Source organism: Bidens hawaiensis, unplaced genomic scaffold (genome assembly GCF_021521415.1).
Source record: "Bidens hawaiensis isolate Kalapana, Puna unplaced genomic scaffold, B.hawaiensis_p1.1 tig00012639_1, whole genome shotgun sequence".
In the NCBI taxonomy this organism is placed as follows: Eukaryota; Viridiplantae; Streptophyta; class Magnoliopsida; order Asterales; family Asteraceae; genus Bidens; species Bidens hawaiensis.
In genome coordinates this window covers 725,182-741,354 of record NW_027492043.1, presented here as the reverse complement: position 1 = coordinate 741,354, position 16,173 = coordinate 725,182, and positions in this window count along the sequence as shown.

Genomic DNA, 16,173 nt, shown 5'->3' with positions numbered 1-16,173 from the left:
TTTGTGTCTAATTTAGCTAGTTAACGTAATTAAAATAGTCTCGTGTGTTCGATATCCGGACTTACTTAGCTGTACTAGAGTCGACCGGTTCACTTACTGGTTAGTAGTTTTAGTTAAGTTAAGAATCTAGAGTTATTACTTAGTGTCTAGATTAGCGTTTATTTAGTTAATAAATTAATAACTACTTTTAGCACATCAAGTTTTTGGCGCTTTTGCCAGGGACTCTTGGCAATTGCCTTATTAGCTTTGATTAGACTTACTTGCTATATACGTGCTATTTATGTTTTGTTTTGCTTTGTTTTTTTGAGTCGTAGGAGTCTAAGTAGTTTTTATTTTATTTTATTTTTCTTTTTGTTTTATTTAGAGTCTTTTTGAGTCGTAGGAGTTAGGTTAATATAGTTTAGTTTATTTGCCTTAAAATAGTTTAGTTTTTTTTATATATAGTTTATTTCATTATTATCTGGTGCCTGTGATCCGTTTCTGTTTAGTTTAGTTTAATTGCCTTAAAATAGTTTAGTTTTTTTTATATATAGTTTATTTCACTCCAGTGATCTTCATGGAGTGCTACTATGAGCCCAAATTTTGCCCGATATATGATAGGATGGGGAATGTTGTTGGTTATTAGGACTCATCTGGTGCAATGATGGATTACATACCACATCCCGAAGAGATATTCTTTGATTTCATGTGTGTCGTCCATAGCATTAATCCAAGTACACCGCTTGTGGATTCTATGGATGAGTTTCGGTCAGGCTTAAAATGTCGAATACAACTTAGTGAGCCGGTGATAGAGTTTGAGGGTGTTGGTTTGCAGAATCAGATAGAGGAGAGTATTCCCTCTTGGGAGGATGAGTTCACAGATGAATTTGATAAAGAGTTATTGGGTTTAGCTGATATTGATGAGAGAGATTTTAACCCCGAAAGAGATATTAAGGAGCTAGAAAAATTGTTATTCGGGGAGCCAGTTGAGAAGCTAATTGTCAAAGAGGAATCACATGAGATATCCGAAGGGTTGGAGAATAAAGAACTGCATCTCATTGTGAAACATCATCGTGTGCGCGGTAAAACTGGCAGGTTTTTTGAGACACTCGTTCGTGGATCGCCACGTAGACCAAGAGCCCCAAGAAGGAGGATATCCAGACATAGGAATCAAAGTGTGCCAAATTTGTCACATCCTCATAATTTCAATAATTTGTGGATCAAGCTGAATGCATATTTTTGTGGTCACATGAGTTTGGAAACTAGTTTCTTCTCAACTAGTTGTAAAAGGAGAGTTTGAAGAGCACTGATGGGAAGAGGATAAAGGAGAAGCCTCCTGATTGAGATTTCGGGAACGAGTCCGGCTGAAGATTCTTTTATAAACTTAGCGCTTCCCGAGAGGCAACCAGGTACTATGTTTTCATTTTATTTTTAATTTTATTTTGGTTTTGCTTCTTTACTCTGTCGGGTATTGCTTCTCTTACTTGCAGGTCGCTCCAGGGCCGCTTATGAGATGATTGATGAGATATGGTTTTAAACAAGTGTGGGGATGCCACTTGCTTCAGTATTGTCGCTTTTGTTCGTGAAAGATGACGTTATTTGAAGAGAGTTTGGTGATTGGGTTCAAATTAGATGGGCACGGGACACGACTTACGAGGCATATCGTCTATTTACCAGGGAGTCTGTTCTAATTCATTAATTCATTTTTATTTTTTTGCATAATCTTAATTGTAATTTCTTTTTCTCACATTGAGGACAATGTGAAATTTAAGTGTGGGGATGGGAAATTGATGTTTTTCGGACTTGATGTTTTTTGGCAAAAACAAAAATATAAAAAAAATAATAAAATAAAAAAGCCTAAAAAAAATTATTTTGAAAAATGTCCCTGTCACACCCCGTTAAGCGAATTGCGGAAGCGTAAAACGGAAATGCAACAGATACAACTGGTATCAAATACATTGTTCATAAAGAAACATTACTAACTAATTTACAATATATTACATTGTTCTAACATCTTTTACACACTAGGTGATACAATCAAACCGGTTCTTTAATTACTTTACTTCTAACTCAAATGCCCACGACATCAATCACCAATCAGACACGTAACGCACAGGAAATTACTTCTCATATCTGATTACCTGAAAAGCACGTTAAAACAGGTCAACTACGAATAGTTGGTGAGTTTCATAAGTTTTAACGAAATCAGTTCTGCGCACCATACAGTCATAGTTTGTATGTATACGCGTATATAAGAAAATGTATTACTTTTATATATGTATATCTACGTCTTTGTATAGTGATATGTATGTGTATAAGTTTGTGATAGAGTTTGAAACTATGATAAAATCGTGACTGCTCATTCATACTTCGTGCCTTCATTTTCCAAATAAAATCAACCCCTGTGGCCCCCTTTCCGCCAACAACGGTTACTTGTAAAATCACCACTAGGGTCCCTCTTCTGACCACAATGGTTTCACGTAAACTCAAACATTACACATTGTATACACAAACAATTATTATTTTCTACACATAGAATTTCCTACACCTATCCACATATATAATCATAATATTTTCTTAACACTCATGTCATAATCAAGTTATTTCGTTTAGTAAGTTGCAACAGAACTTGGCTCGTAGGCCATACTCAACTTTGGATTATAAGTTGCAGCAGAACTTGGCTCATAGGCCATACTCAACTTTAGTTTAGTAAGTTGCAGTAGAACTTGGCTCATAGGCCATACTAAACTTTAGTTTATAAGTTGCAGCAGAACTTGACTCATAGGCCATACTCAACTTTAGTTTATAAGTTGCAGCAGAACTTGGCTCATAGGCCATACTCAACTTTAGTTTAGTACTATTGTGGTTCCCCTTTCACCACAATAGCCCCATGGCCATTACAGACCACATTATTCCCAAATTAGTTATGATTAACATAACATGTAAGACCCTGAATCCCGGGAATCCTACAGTTGGTAATCACGTCCACAAATTCACAAAAATTTAAAAAACCAAACAATTCACTTTATTTAAAACCAGTTCAGAGTAAATAACATCGGAAAAGTGTAAGTATTTGAAAATCCCTAATACGGATACAGGTGTCCAAAATCAAATGTAAATAAAATATTTGATTTATTTGAAATTCTCAACCAGAAGTGCCTTCAACCTCCCGAGTAGCATCCAGCACGTCCAAGCGGTAGCATCCACTTCTTAACCTAAAAGTCAATCTAACACACACACAAAGTCAGCTTGAGCTGAGTGAGTTCAAGTTTTCATAAACGACATTCATTAAAAATTTAAATTCCATGAGTATGGAATGTAGTGGAAAATCATGAGACCATAAAATCATAAATAGCTTTTCTTAACCAAATCATAAGTGAATAAAACATTAAACATCTTTTCACGTAGCATGGGCCTCCTCACCCCGGGTCTTCCCCGAGTAATATATTTGACCTAGCCGCAGTTTAACAAAACCGTTAAAATCATGCAACACGAGCCACCTCACCCCGGGTCATCCCCAAGTAATATATTTGGCTCGGTCACAGTTTAATAAAACAAAATCACGCAACACGAGCCTCCTCACCCCGGGTCATCCCCAAGTAATATATTTGACTCGGTCATGGATTAACATCCAAACACGTGATACGGGCCTCCTCACCCCGGGTCTTCCCCAAGTAATATATTTGACCCGACCACGATTTATAGAACGGCGAGCCTCCTCACCCCAGGTCTTCCCCAAGTAATATATTTGACCCAGCCGCGTCATAAACATGCAACACGGGCCTCCTCACCTCGAGTCCTCCCCGAGTAATATATTTGACCCGGTCACAGTTTACCATCACATACACATTCACATACACACATATAAACATCTAATTCAAACATCCAACCAACAATATCACCAAATACAATCCATAAATAATGTATAATCTAGGCATTCAATACTAAGCCTAATAGCAACCTCGAGGCTTAGAGTCCAAGTAATATGCATACCCGTAAGGGGTATATGACCCTATAACGAGTCTAAAATATCCTAAGGCTTAGAATATAATTCAAACATAAATGCATAAATGCACAATCACGAATAAAGCCATGTCATACCATCCAAATAGTTTAAATCGATTAAAATCCGGTAAAATTTGTAATAGGGTGTGTATGCTAGCCCAAAACGTAAAAAGATTAAAAAGGGCATCGTGAACTCACCTGAAATCAATCGAACACCTGCAACAAGCTAGGAAATCCCTAAGTGCACAATCACAGGCAAGGCCCTGTAAATTATACACAACGCATTACTAAACTAGACCGCAAGAACACACTTGCCTAATGGGCCGCTCAAGCCCAACACTTTGGCCCAAGGCCCAACAACTTGGCCCAACACTTTGGCCCAAGGCCAACAACTTGGCCCAAGGCCCAATATTTCAACTAACCAAATCCACCCTACGAATATGGCTGGGGCTAACCATGATGCACAACTCACCCGCCGGTAACCAAATCGAGTCGAATACGCGCGTAATAAATCTTAAAACACATTGTCAAACGAATTAGCCCCAAATGGACTAAATTCCCATCTTAAACTTTTCTTACATCAAAATCATGTCACCTGAGTTGATAGGGTTGACGTATCCTTTTTACAACTTTCAATTTAACATTTAAACGAAAATTCGCGCACCGCCGACTCGATTGACCAATCACCAACCAAAACAGCCCCGAGTATCCAAATTTTAATTTTCCCACAGCCCTTAGACCACCCTAGGGTTGTACAAACTAATTTGGTCGGTCATCTGATCTATTAACGCATCAAACTCAACAATTGCCAGTCCTACACCCGATAAACCCTAGTTTTCGAACTAAAATCGATTGACCGGCCTAAACACCTCCATTGGCCATGAAATTATAATATGATGTAAGTGACATACCTAAGAAGATGACGGAGCACGGACTTCAATTATAACAGCCCCGGAAGATGCGAGAAAGGGCAGCCACCGGTTAAGCCTAAAACGAACTTATCGATCAATAACAAATATAACATGCAGATTTTAGCATGCAAAGATGTATTTTATTACATTAGAAAACCATGGAATTAAATTATTAAAATTTTATCAGTGTTGCATAAATATCTGAAGTTTATAAAATTATTTTTATTATATTTTTCTAGTGGACACAAAAATCATAAAAATTCATCCAACACAGAAAGGTATGTGCAGATATTTCAGCATGCAACAAAATGGTTTTATTTTTATAAAATTCATTACAAAACGAAATTAAACAACTCCAATTGGGTTTGATTCCTAACTCAAAATATTAAGTTCCAGAAGTGGAACCAACTAATTTGGAGTTGTGGAAAAAGAGTTATGATGTCGGGAAGACAGACCAGAATCCGACATCCCGCATCATCTTTGACACTCGATTTTATAAAATCATAAAAACCATTCAAATCTCGTCCAAAAATTATGTATTATACATTTCTGGAAACTAGACTCAACGAAGAATATCATGAAATCAAGAATCGATCAAAAAAGTGGATTAACATCGCGTTACAGACCCTACAATAAACGTATACGAATCTGTCAGCAAACTGTTATCATCATAACTCAATCTTAACGACCAATAAGCGCGTTAATATGATCAATTAAGGTGAAAAAGAGTTGTAGACACTTAATACCGACCTTGAATTAGACTCGGGAGGGCTGGAACTCGGCTGGAGCTGTACGGAAAACGAGGTGGGAGGGCTGTAACTGTTGCGATCTGGATTTGAGAGAGAGAGAGAGAGGAAGGAGTTTAGGGTTTATGATATAATATTTTTACATTTAGGTCCCCTAACTTGAAATTGTATTATCTTGGACCAAAAGTTAAAGAAATAGACTTACAAGAACGGCTTAGAGGCCCCTCAAGTTGAAGGATCGACTCTATAATATAATACAAACTCCACGAATGTCTCATGCCGTTAAACGAAATTGTCGGGTGCTACATACTAATCTAACACTTTAAGTTATAAGAGGCAATGCATTGATTAAAGGGATGGATAAATGGACTTTTGAAATGTATTATAAGGCTCAACATTAGAAAGATGAAACCCCGGCTTTTAAACGAACATTTATAAACGATCGAGCCGATTAACGAAATTTACGGGCGTTACATAACATGACGTGTTTGTATAAACGTATTGTCACATGTAATTTCATTATGTTTTATCATTCGTAATCTCTCCATTTAATATACCAATCAATGATAATAATCACCTTTCATCAGCACGTACATTATAGTTGTAGGGACTTTTCATATATACATGTTCAGATAATCTATATCCTGAACCGTTTTCTGGTAGATAATGTATATAAACATGCTTTTCACCCTAAAGGTTTGTAACAGTTTGAAAAAAGGGGTCATGAAACTCACGGTTTTGTAGGCACTCAGTGCGAGATCAGCTCGGGGTTCGTTTCCCTTGCTATCACTTAGTCCCTATAGTCCATATTATAATAATATTAATATCTTATTATTATTATAATCTCAGTACTAATCTTGGCAGTATAACTAATCTGGGTATAGCTGGAACCCCTAGAAAGTGGCAATAGGCTTAGGTTGTGATGTTGTTCAATGTCTAATACTTAAAACCGAACTTGGCTCAGATTCCCGTTTTCCCAGCTGGGCCAAGTTGTTTGTTTACGCGTTTAGAAAACAGTTATGGGGAAATAAGCTTCGGTAAATGTATTGGTTAATAAAATGATTAAGTTATAAAGAAGGATCACATACTAGGGTACCGGATTAGCCTCGGGGCCCGTTTCCGTTTATTCAGTTTGATTTAAGAATAAATGCGCACAATCTATTCGGATTGTCCAGGTTTCTCATAGAAAAGTTCTTTTTTACTTAATTAATCCAAAAATATGATTTTTGATCACTCTTGGTGTTTCGATATTCCCGCAGGTTCGTTAGTCGCGAACTTACCGTTTTTTATAAAAACTGAATTTGTTTAATCTTCAAATTAGTATAATTAATTAACCGTTAATTATTAAATTATGAAAATTTAGTCACTTATCATTAAAATATGTAGATTTTTATAACAATATTTCTGGAATTATTTATTGATTTATTAATTTATAAAAATTTATTTTATCAGCTATATTTCGCCTAAAAATCGTCCGTTTATCCCAAACAATTTCCAAAAATTCCACCAAAATTCCTGAATACTCAAATCATGTCCCAAAACAATTTTTATCAATTCCAGAATGTAAAAAGCTCGTACACGAACGCATATACACAAAACACCTTTAGACTTCTCCAAATGATCCCAAAATTCATATGTGATCAAAATACATCAAATCTGAGTTCCCAGTAAAATTTCATAATTTTTGAAGTATTTCAGTTATTTTTCCCAAATAAACATCCCAATTCGGTAATAAATTCACCAAATATTCTCGGATGGTCGAAAAATTACCAAATTTGAACAGGGACTCAATGACATGGTCCTTGATGTCCCTGAAATATTTCAAAGCCTAATAATATGCACATCACAACCTTAACCTAAACTGCCCGTAATCGAGTGATTCGGTATTACCTTAGCGGTTTTGGTTCGTTTTCGCCCTTCTAATCGATTTTTCGGGTGCTTGTGCTTCTATTCAAGCCAGATACTGGTCCTATGTCACAAACCAAGAAATTTTCATCAACATAACAGCCCCTTAACACACGGTTTCGGTTAGGGTATAAAACCGAACTTTTAAACCGTAAAAACGCTGTTTAAACCCTCTAATCCGTGTTTATGGCCAAAAAAAACTATCAAACCAAGTTCCTAACCAGGTGTATGATCAAAACATATTTATGGACCATTTTTAGGATTGTTGCATGGTTAGGATTGATTTTTGGTAATCATACTATGTTTATACGGTATTAAACTTGTTTAAACAAGGATCAAATGGTTCAAATATGAGAAATTACCTTAGGTTTAGGTTTTTTGTTTTGAGAGCAGCAGCAGATGAACATGTTCTGGAAATGCTTTGTTTGTAAAATATCTAACATGTTCTAATTAAAAAAAAAAAAGAAACCCATTGGTGGGGGGTTTTCTTTCTTTGCGGCCGGGAGACTATTTGGGCCCATTTTGGTCCAATAGTCTGAAGTCATAAGCCCAGATGCGGAAGCCCAATTTCAAATTTATTTCGGGTTCGGTTTTTGGCGTGAAAAATATATCGGGTGCGTCAAATAATGCGAAAACGAGTGTTTGTCGGCTATTTTTATGTAAATTTATAAAAATATACTATACGTTTGTAAAATTCGAAAATATTTTCACGGATCGCTTAAAACATTTCAAATAAGTGTTTGGTAAGTTTTGTTCGGCTTAACGGATGATACACCGCTTGGTTTGAAACTATCCTTCGCGTTTAAATCTATAGCGGGTAGTTAAACAAGCATGTTTTTGTTTAACTTGTTTGCTATCAAACTAAGGTCATATTACTAATATTTTAGCTTATATTAAACGTATAACATTTATAGATGGCCCCCCGGGATTTCTGGTTCATAACCCGACTTGTTCGGTTAATCATTTGTTTGTTACGCAAAAGGCATTTATTTGCTTAATCGATAAATACGTACTGAGGTGTACCTTGTTTTGGCTCAAATGTCACAGTCCCGAGAATTTAACGAATATTTTTTGCACTATAGTGGAAGATGATAGAAAAAAATTGGGAATTTGTTTTTCAAACTACTAATATATAAGAGATAATATAAAAGAAAGCATACTAAGCTTAGGATGTGTCGGTAGGCCTAACTAGCTTAAAAGGTTTTTCATTGCATATTCTTAATAAACCTAATTAATCTTAAATTTTATGGGTTCTCATCCAAAGGGGGGACAGTGAAGCTGAAATTCGATAAGGTACAGAGAGTATTACCGTAAGCTGATTACCCTAAGGTGGTGAGAATTGAATGCACTTTAAATTAGCACGCCACTGCATTTTATGAAAATAAATAAAGAGTGGTGGCTCCTCGCCATTTCCAATTTTATACGAGCTTAGAATTTAGTTATATTTTTATAGGTAAAAGATGCCTAAGTGCACAACGAAAATAATAAAAAAAATAAAAATAAAAAAGTCACAAAGTATTCCAAGAATTGTTTCGAAAAGCAAAAGAAAGTGAGAAAAGCTAAATAATGAAAAAAAAATGGCAAAGAAGCATTCTGAAAAATAGAAAAAGGGGCCAAAGTGCACATACTAGACGAGAGTGAGAGTTTACGTGTTACCAAGGGGATGGTATCTCTGAGGATACACTATTAGGGCTCGAAATTTTTAGTCAATAAATATTTATTTAGGAATATTTAGGACAAAGTCTAATAATATATAGGGCATGCTCGTACAACCTCATTTGACCTATCATCCATAATTCCATCTAAGTGTATTTTCTTCTTACCATTAAGGGGTTATTATCTTATGGTGATATGTTGAACCAGTTTGCTTCAACTCGATAATTTTTAAATGTCTTTACTGTGCTTAAGATGAGGTAGGTGAATCTTAACTCCAAAGGTGTGAGACCTGTAGGTTTTTGATTTTACTTGAACTTAAATACTTAGTGTGCATGGGGCTTGATAGGCTGGTGACTAGGTTTAATTGGACAACAATATCGGCAATCGCGGTTTGGCGTTGATCTATCTATTATTTAAAGTAACCTAAATGTTTTGAAAATCAGTTTTCCGATTATGATTTTATTGCAAGTGTGGGGATATTTGATGCGGTCTAAAATATACATATTATTATTTAAATGTTTCCTACATTTTGAAGTACTTTTGAGCTACATTTTTAATGAATACTATTTTTAGTTGGCTCATATGTGGGTTTTTAAGGTTCTTAGAGATAATGAGCTAAAATTGGGTATTTTTACAAAACTTGAGACCGACGAACAAATCAGAAATTATACTTATTATATTATATGTTGTTACTTTTGATATAAATCATTTCACGTTGGTTTTAGGTTTAATGTTTTAATAATATTAATGTATTTTCCTAATTCAAATTCAAATGACACTACTGATCTTTTATTATTTATTTATCTTCGATATAGGTGCTGGATGCTTAGCTACATAATAAAGAGTTCACATTTAAATTAAAGACATGTATGCACATGGATCTATAGGACATTTGACATTTGAAAGTTAAATTAGTTTCAATAAGCATACGTGGGGAGACATAATTCTGTTAGGTCATCTACTGTGTGTTTTTGACTAGTTTATGGTTGATTTGCAATAAAGCCATAGGAACAATATTAATAAATCAAATAGACCTAACTGTGCTGTTAATCTAAATAGCTGAGAGGTGATATATTATATGATAAGTCTTGGTTGTTTAAGGTTGCTAGATTTAGTTCTTCATAAGGAGTCCGTCTAGGTTTGATTTTTCAACCTTCTTTATCTAGTCGAGTGAATACTTTAAACTACTTTTGATTTCCGTGCTGTAAGGTAGGATTTCTTATAGAGGTACTTGTCATAAAATAAGTTAGCGACCGTAAGGGAGTCTAATTAAACTGGTGTTTTTAAGAGCTTAATAGAGATCCCTAGGTGTCTTCTTGAGAAGGGTCAGGGGTCCTGTTCAGGTTTTCTTTAAGTGGCTATTTTAAGATCCCGGTTCCATAACTTTGCATTTTTCCTACTATTTGATAATTGATGCATTATGGATTCTAGCCTAGGTGGTTGTTTGTCATCATTTGAATTAAGTCCTAAGTTAAGTCGTCTTTAGTTTTATTAATTAGTTTTAATATTAGGTTAATCTTAGTTTTAAGTAAAACCCCCCAATAATAATAATAAATAGTCATGTCTGTAATTGAGTCTAATTTAACTAGTTAACATAATTAAAAGAGTCTCGTGTGTTCGATATCCGGACTTACTTAGTTGTACTAGAGTCGACCGGTTTACTTGCCGGTAAGTAGTTTTAGTTAAGTTAAGAGTCTAGAGTTATTACTTAGTGTCTAGATTAGCGTTTATTTAGTTAATAAATTAATAACTACTTTTAGCACATCAGCCACCATGCAATATAGTGCCGAGAAAAATTGTCCTCCACTAGCATCAACATTCAGGTCTGTGCCACCGTACAACATAGTACGGAGCTTCATGAGGATAAATACATATACATAAGATATATATATTAAGTATGCATACAAAAAGTATGTTGGGTCTAATGGAAAGGTTGGAATCTTCTCAACTACCTTAGAATTGCCTAAGTACGGAACTCGAGCAGCTCAATCGCTCCGAGCATGGCTTTTACTTCCTCGAGAAAGTTATAATATCTAGGAAGTTTATCTTGAATATTTCTTCAAAGTGTTAGTTTCGAGCAAGCTACACTTCATTGAGCAAGGTTAGCTCTTCTATCAAGTATGGTTTCTAACGAGCAAACCATTGATGTATCTTTACTTAAACTAAATTTCTGAGCAACTTAGTGGGTCGAGCATGGATGGAAGAAAGATGAATCTCAAGCTTGCTGGTAGGGAGTCTATGAAATTATTCTAAGAATTACTCCCAGCAAATTTCAGTCTCTAGCATGCTACAATACCCCGAGTATACCCAGTTTTCTCAAATAAGTCTAACCCAAGATTGAAGAGATTAGAGCAAGAACTTGTTTGCTCATGGGATCTTTCTGACCAAAGTTTGGATTGATCATGAAGATTGAAGCTTACTCGAGTGGAATATTTTCACGGGAAAATATTCTAATAAAATACTACTCGAAGTAATGTTCCGAGCATACTCAATGGATTCCCAGGTCTAAGGAGCATGCTCGACAAAGGAATGTGTTTGTTCGAAGAGCTGTTTTACACTGGTAATTAATTCAAGAATATTTAGTAATGATTAGAGTTTCTAGAAAGAATGTTTAGGCTTACAAATAAATAGAACGATAATCTCATTGATGGGACATGACCTCTGTCATAGTACACTTTCAAACCTTTTTCTTCATTCAATTACTATTATTATTAACTCACTTTTTGTGGTTGATTCCGCCGGCCACACTCAAGGAGTCTTCATAATTTGCATTTCGTGTGTTCTTGTCCGATATTGTTAATCACGAAATGATAGTCCAAACAAGTAGTATCAAAGCTGGTTGAGCTCTTTGAAGACTATTGATTTGCTGTTTTGGTGTTTTGTTTGAAGAATTGTAAGATTTAAACTAAATTTCTGAAGATTGAAGACGAGACAAACACCGTTTCATTGAATTGTGACGTCACCTGTTCCGATTTCTTCATTTTAGTTTTTGAGATCTACAAAGTTTGAAGGTTTAAAAGTATTCTAATCTTAGATCTATAACTTATTTGTCTATTTTTGTTTTGATCTTGATCAGAATCCATTTGATATCTCTTGTTTTGTTTTAGATCTGAATTATCTGTGTCAGATCTACAAAGTTTGAGTAAATTTCAGTATTGTCTTTGTTGGGACATGAACGTCTATAGCTAGGGTCTTGTATTAGTTTTGTACGTTAAATGTCATTGTATGTTGATAGTAGCGCATAAGTCCTTATGGGAACACGTAAGTTATGCGACGCATAACTAATGCGCCACATAACATATGCGGCCGATAAGTGAATTACAAGTTTATAAATAGATCGTAGACTTATGCCTTTTGAGAGTTAGTTCTTGAGAGATTCCAGAGAGATTTTGAGTGAACTTGTATTTTGATATTGTCAACACCTATTGTATTGATCTTTTGAAGTTAATAGAATGAAGATTAAAGTTTCTTGTGTGTTTTCGAATTCTTTGGATTACGTACTTTGAAGTTCAAACCGATAATTTTATTATCGATCCTATGTACGCACACGTCTATGACACTATCGGTCTTTAAGTTTTCAGCAATTTTAACTTAAATTTTTGTTTTAAAATTTAAAATAAAAAATCACAAAAATATTTTCTGAATTTTCATTAAAATTTATAATTGTTTTTGAAAACAAATGGATATGGATCAAGAGGTGTCTACTAATAAGATACCTAGATTACAGTGTCATGGGAAATTATCACCAATGTTCAACATCATACATCTGTGAAAGATATTTATGGTGTAGTGATAGATATGTTTGAAAGAAACATTGAGTTGAGGGAGATAAAGAGTGGCAGGTTGAAGCAACAACTTGATAGGTTCAAATTCAAGGAAGGTGAAATATTGAAGTATGTGTTACGAAGGTTTGTGGAATGACATGAGAATAACTGATTTGTGGAGCACAGATAATGACCTGAACAAGTTATTGTCATCATTGTTCGGCGAATGGTACACTGCGTCAAAGTTTATCAAGGAGAAAGCTAACTTTCCTAGTTTGAAGTCAGATGTTGTTATTTCATTTCTACAAGTTGCTGAGCATGAAATGATAGAGAACCACATGATTAAAGAAGATAAAGCAAGCTTCACTGCTGCTAATGCCTTGATTGCTCCAATGAACAACCTAAACACAAGGTCACAACAACAAATTCCCATTATTGAATAGCCTCATGAATTTGTTGAGTTACAAAGGATGATTGCTGTTGCTGCTGCTCCTTCATCTAGCCAAACAAGTCTAGCTAGGTTTAATATTCCGATGATTGAGGATGGAGTACATCATCTATTTCTAGTGGTTAAGCTCCTTATGTTCCTAACACCACTTCACAGAACAATGAGCACCAAGCCGCGTTTTCAATTTTCACTGACTCATATAATGACTTTGTGGCTAAATATTTGATTCACATAAGTGTAGTGCAAGAAGATTTAGAACAAGTAGATGCTAATGATCTTGAATAAATGCACTTAAAGTGGAAGCTTCCATGCTGGCCGTAAAGAGAAAAAGAATGTACAACATAACTAGTAGGTCAAGTTTCTCTAGACCTAATGACAAATTTATTTTGATAAATCTAATGTCATATGTTTTAACTGCCAACAGCCAAGCCACTTTGTAAGAGAATGCAATCTTCCTACCCAATATCAAAATAAAAACCTAGTAAACAAGAATAAATTTTATCATAACCAGAACCAAAATTAAGCATACCCCAATAAACACAAAAACCAATTCCAATACCAAAACCCATACCCCAAAACAGACAAAATCAAAACAACCTACAATAGCCTCAAAACCAACAAATTATTCATCAACAATTACCAAGAAACCAAAATTTCAATCAAGCACTTGTAAACCAAAATCAAAATAGAAACAATCAAGCTCAAGTTCAACCTAATGCTAACAATCAATAGAGAAATCAAGGAAATGTAGTTATTACTCAAGATCCACAGGATGGAGACTTTAACTGGAGTAACCATGCAAAAGCTATTGAAATAGCTAATGTAGCATTCATGGCAGAGATCAAGACAGAAGGAGAATCTTTATCATCTAAGGTACCATTGGAACCTACTACCTCTGAATTGTTAATTATTGGAAGTTAGGAAATTATAAGTCTTAAGATGGAAGAAAGAATAGAATTATCTCTTCTTATGAAGAAAGTGACAAAATATATGAGCAACAGATTAAGAGCCTTGAAGAAGGCTGTATTGAGAGTTATAGAACTCAATCAAGATTTATTTTTATAATTGAAGGGCTAAAAAGGATGTACACTGATGAAAAACTCTAAAGTACTAAACTTCAAGTTGAAGTTGACTTCTTGAAGAATCTTGTATATACTTGCAACATTTTTGGCAGATTGGAGAAGTTTAAGAGAGAGAAAAAAATACAAGACTATACCTCCACCTTCTAATGATAATTATTTTTTAAAGGTTGACAATGAACAAAGAGAAGCATACTTGAGCCAATTCAAGTCAGTTTTTGAAGATATAAAGGATTTCTTGAAAAACTATGACAATGTCATAATTAATAATGAAGGTGAAGTTGTTGTCTCTGAAACAGATGCAGGTGAAAAAAATCTGAATCTTCAAATGAACAAGAAATGAAGGAAACAAGAAGTGAATCTAATTCAAGCAAGTTTACTAAGAGTACGTCTAGTGATGAAAGCAACCACTATTCCAGTTATTGCAGTTGTAAGCGTTCCTTTAAGAGTGAGAAGATCATTATGAAGAAATCTCCAAGCAAGAGCAAAGGAATGTCAAATGTTTCAAAATCAAAGAACAATAAGCCTGTTAAATCATCAAAGAAAGTTCAAGAGTTTCATCCGCTTTATCCAGTTTATTCAAACCATGAGATATTTGATTTCGGTGGTGATCCTCACAGAGCAGTGTTAAATATAAACCACCACAAGAAATGAAGTTTGTGAAAGGTAGCATGACACAGAATGAAGAGAAAATTGATATTTTTGCACCAATTGTTGTATACTTTGAAAAGGTTGTACTCTTAAAAAAATAGTTGGAGTAGAATTACCAAAACAAAGTCAAAGATTCAAGAAAGGTAACTCAATTGAAGATGATAACCTTTATGGGAAAGTATGGTGCATAATCCGTGATGTTTATAGGCACCATACTGATTCATGTAGAAACAAGATCAAGCCACACCCTTTTGATATTCCTGACTCAAAGAAGTTTGGACAAGACTTTGGTCTTTAAAATAAAAGGTATAATGCCTATCTAGAGAATGGAAAATCTGTTGATGCAGAAAAGGTTTAAACGACAGAAGAAGTGAAAAGGAAAGGTGTGAACAAGACAATGTCTAACAAATCACAAGATCTTGAGAACTCAAGTGTGAGAAGTTCTGAAACCTCATCTTCACCAGTTTTTAAAAAGAAAACAAGTTTAAAACCAGTTAAGAATAAGTTTATGGGAAAGTTGAATGGTGATAAAAATTATTGTTGAGATGTGGTAAGGAACCAAGAGGTTGAATCTAGGGAACAGACTTCTGTCCTGGCAGTGCAAGAAGCAGAATATACAATATCAATTTCCATTGCAGATGCTGAATATATTGCTGCATATGCTTGTTGTGCACAGGTTCTATGGATTCAAAATAGATGTTGGACAACGATTTGAATTTCCTACATACCCCTCTCCTTATAGAAAATACTGATGCTATAATCAAAGTGAAAAATTATGTGCATCATTCTAGAACTAAGCACATTTAAATTAGGCATTAATTCATCAGAGACTGTAATGAAAAACGTTTGATATAAATGAAGAGGCTTAAGTCTAGTGAGACTCTAGCAGGTTTATTCACAAAACCATTGGATAAAACCAGATTCAACTTTCTATTGAAATCGTTACGTATGATAAATTCTGTTGAAGTCTAGTTGATGATGTGTGCTTATGTGCTTCATGCTATCTTTATCTATCTTGTGTGCATTTTG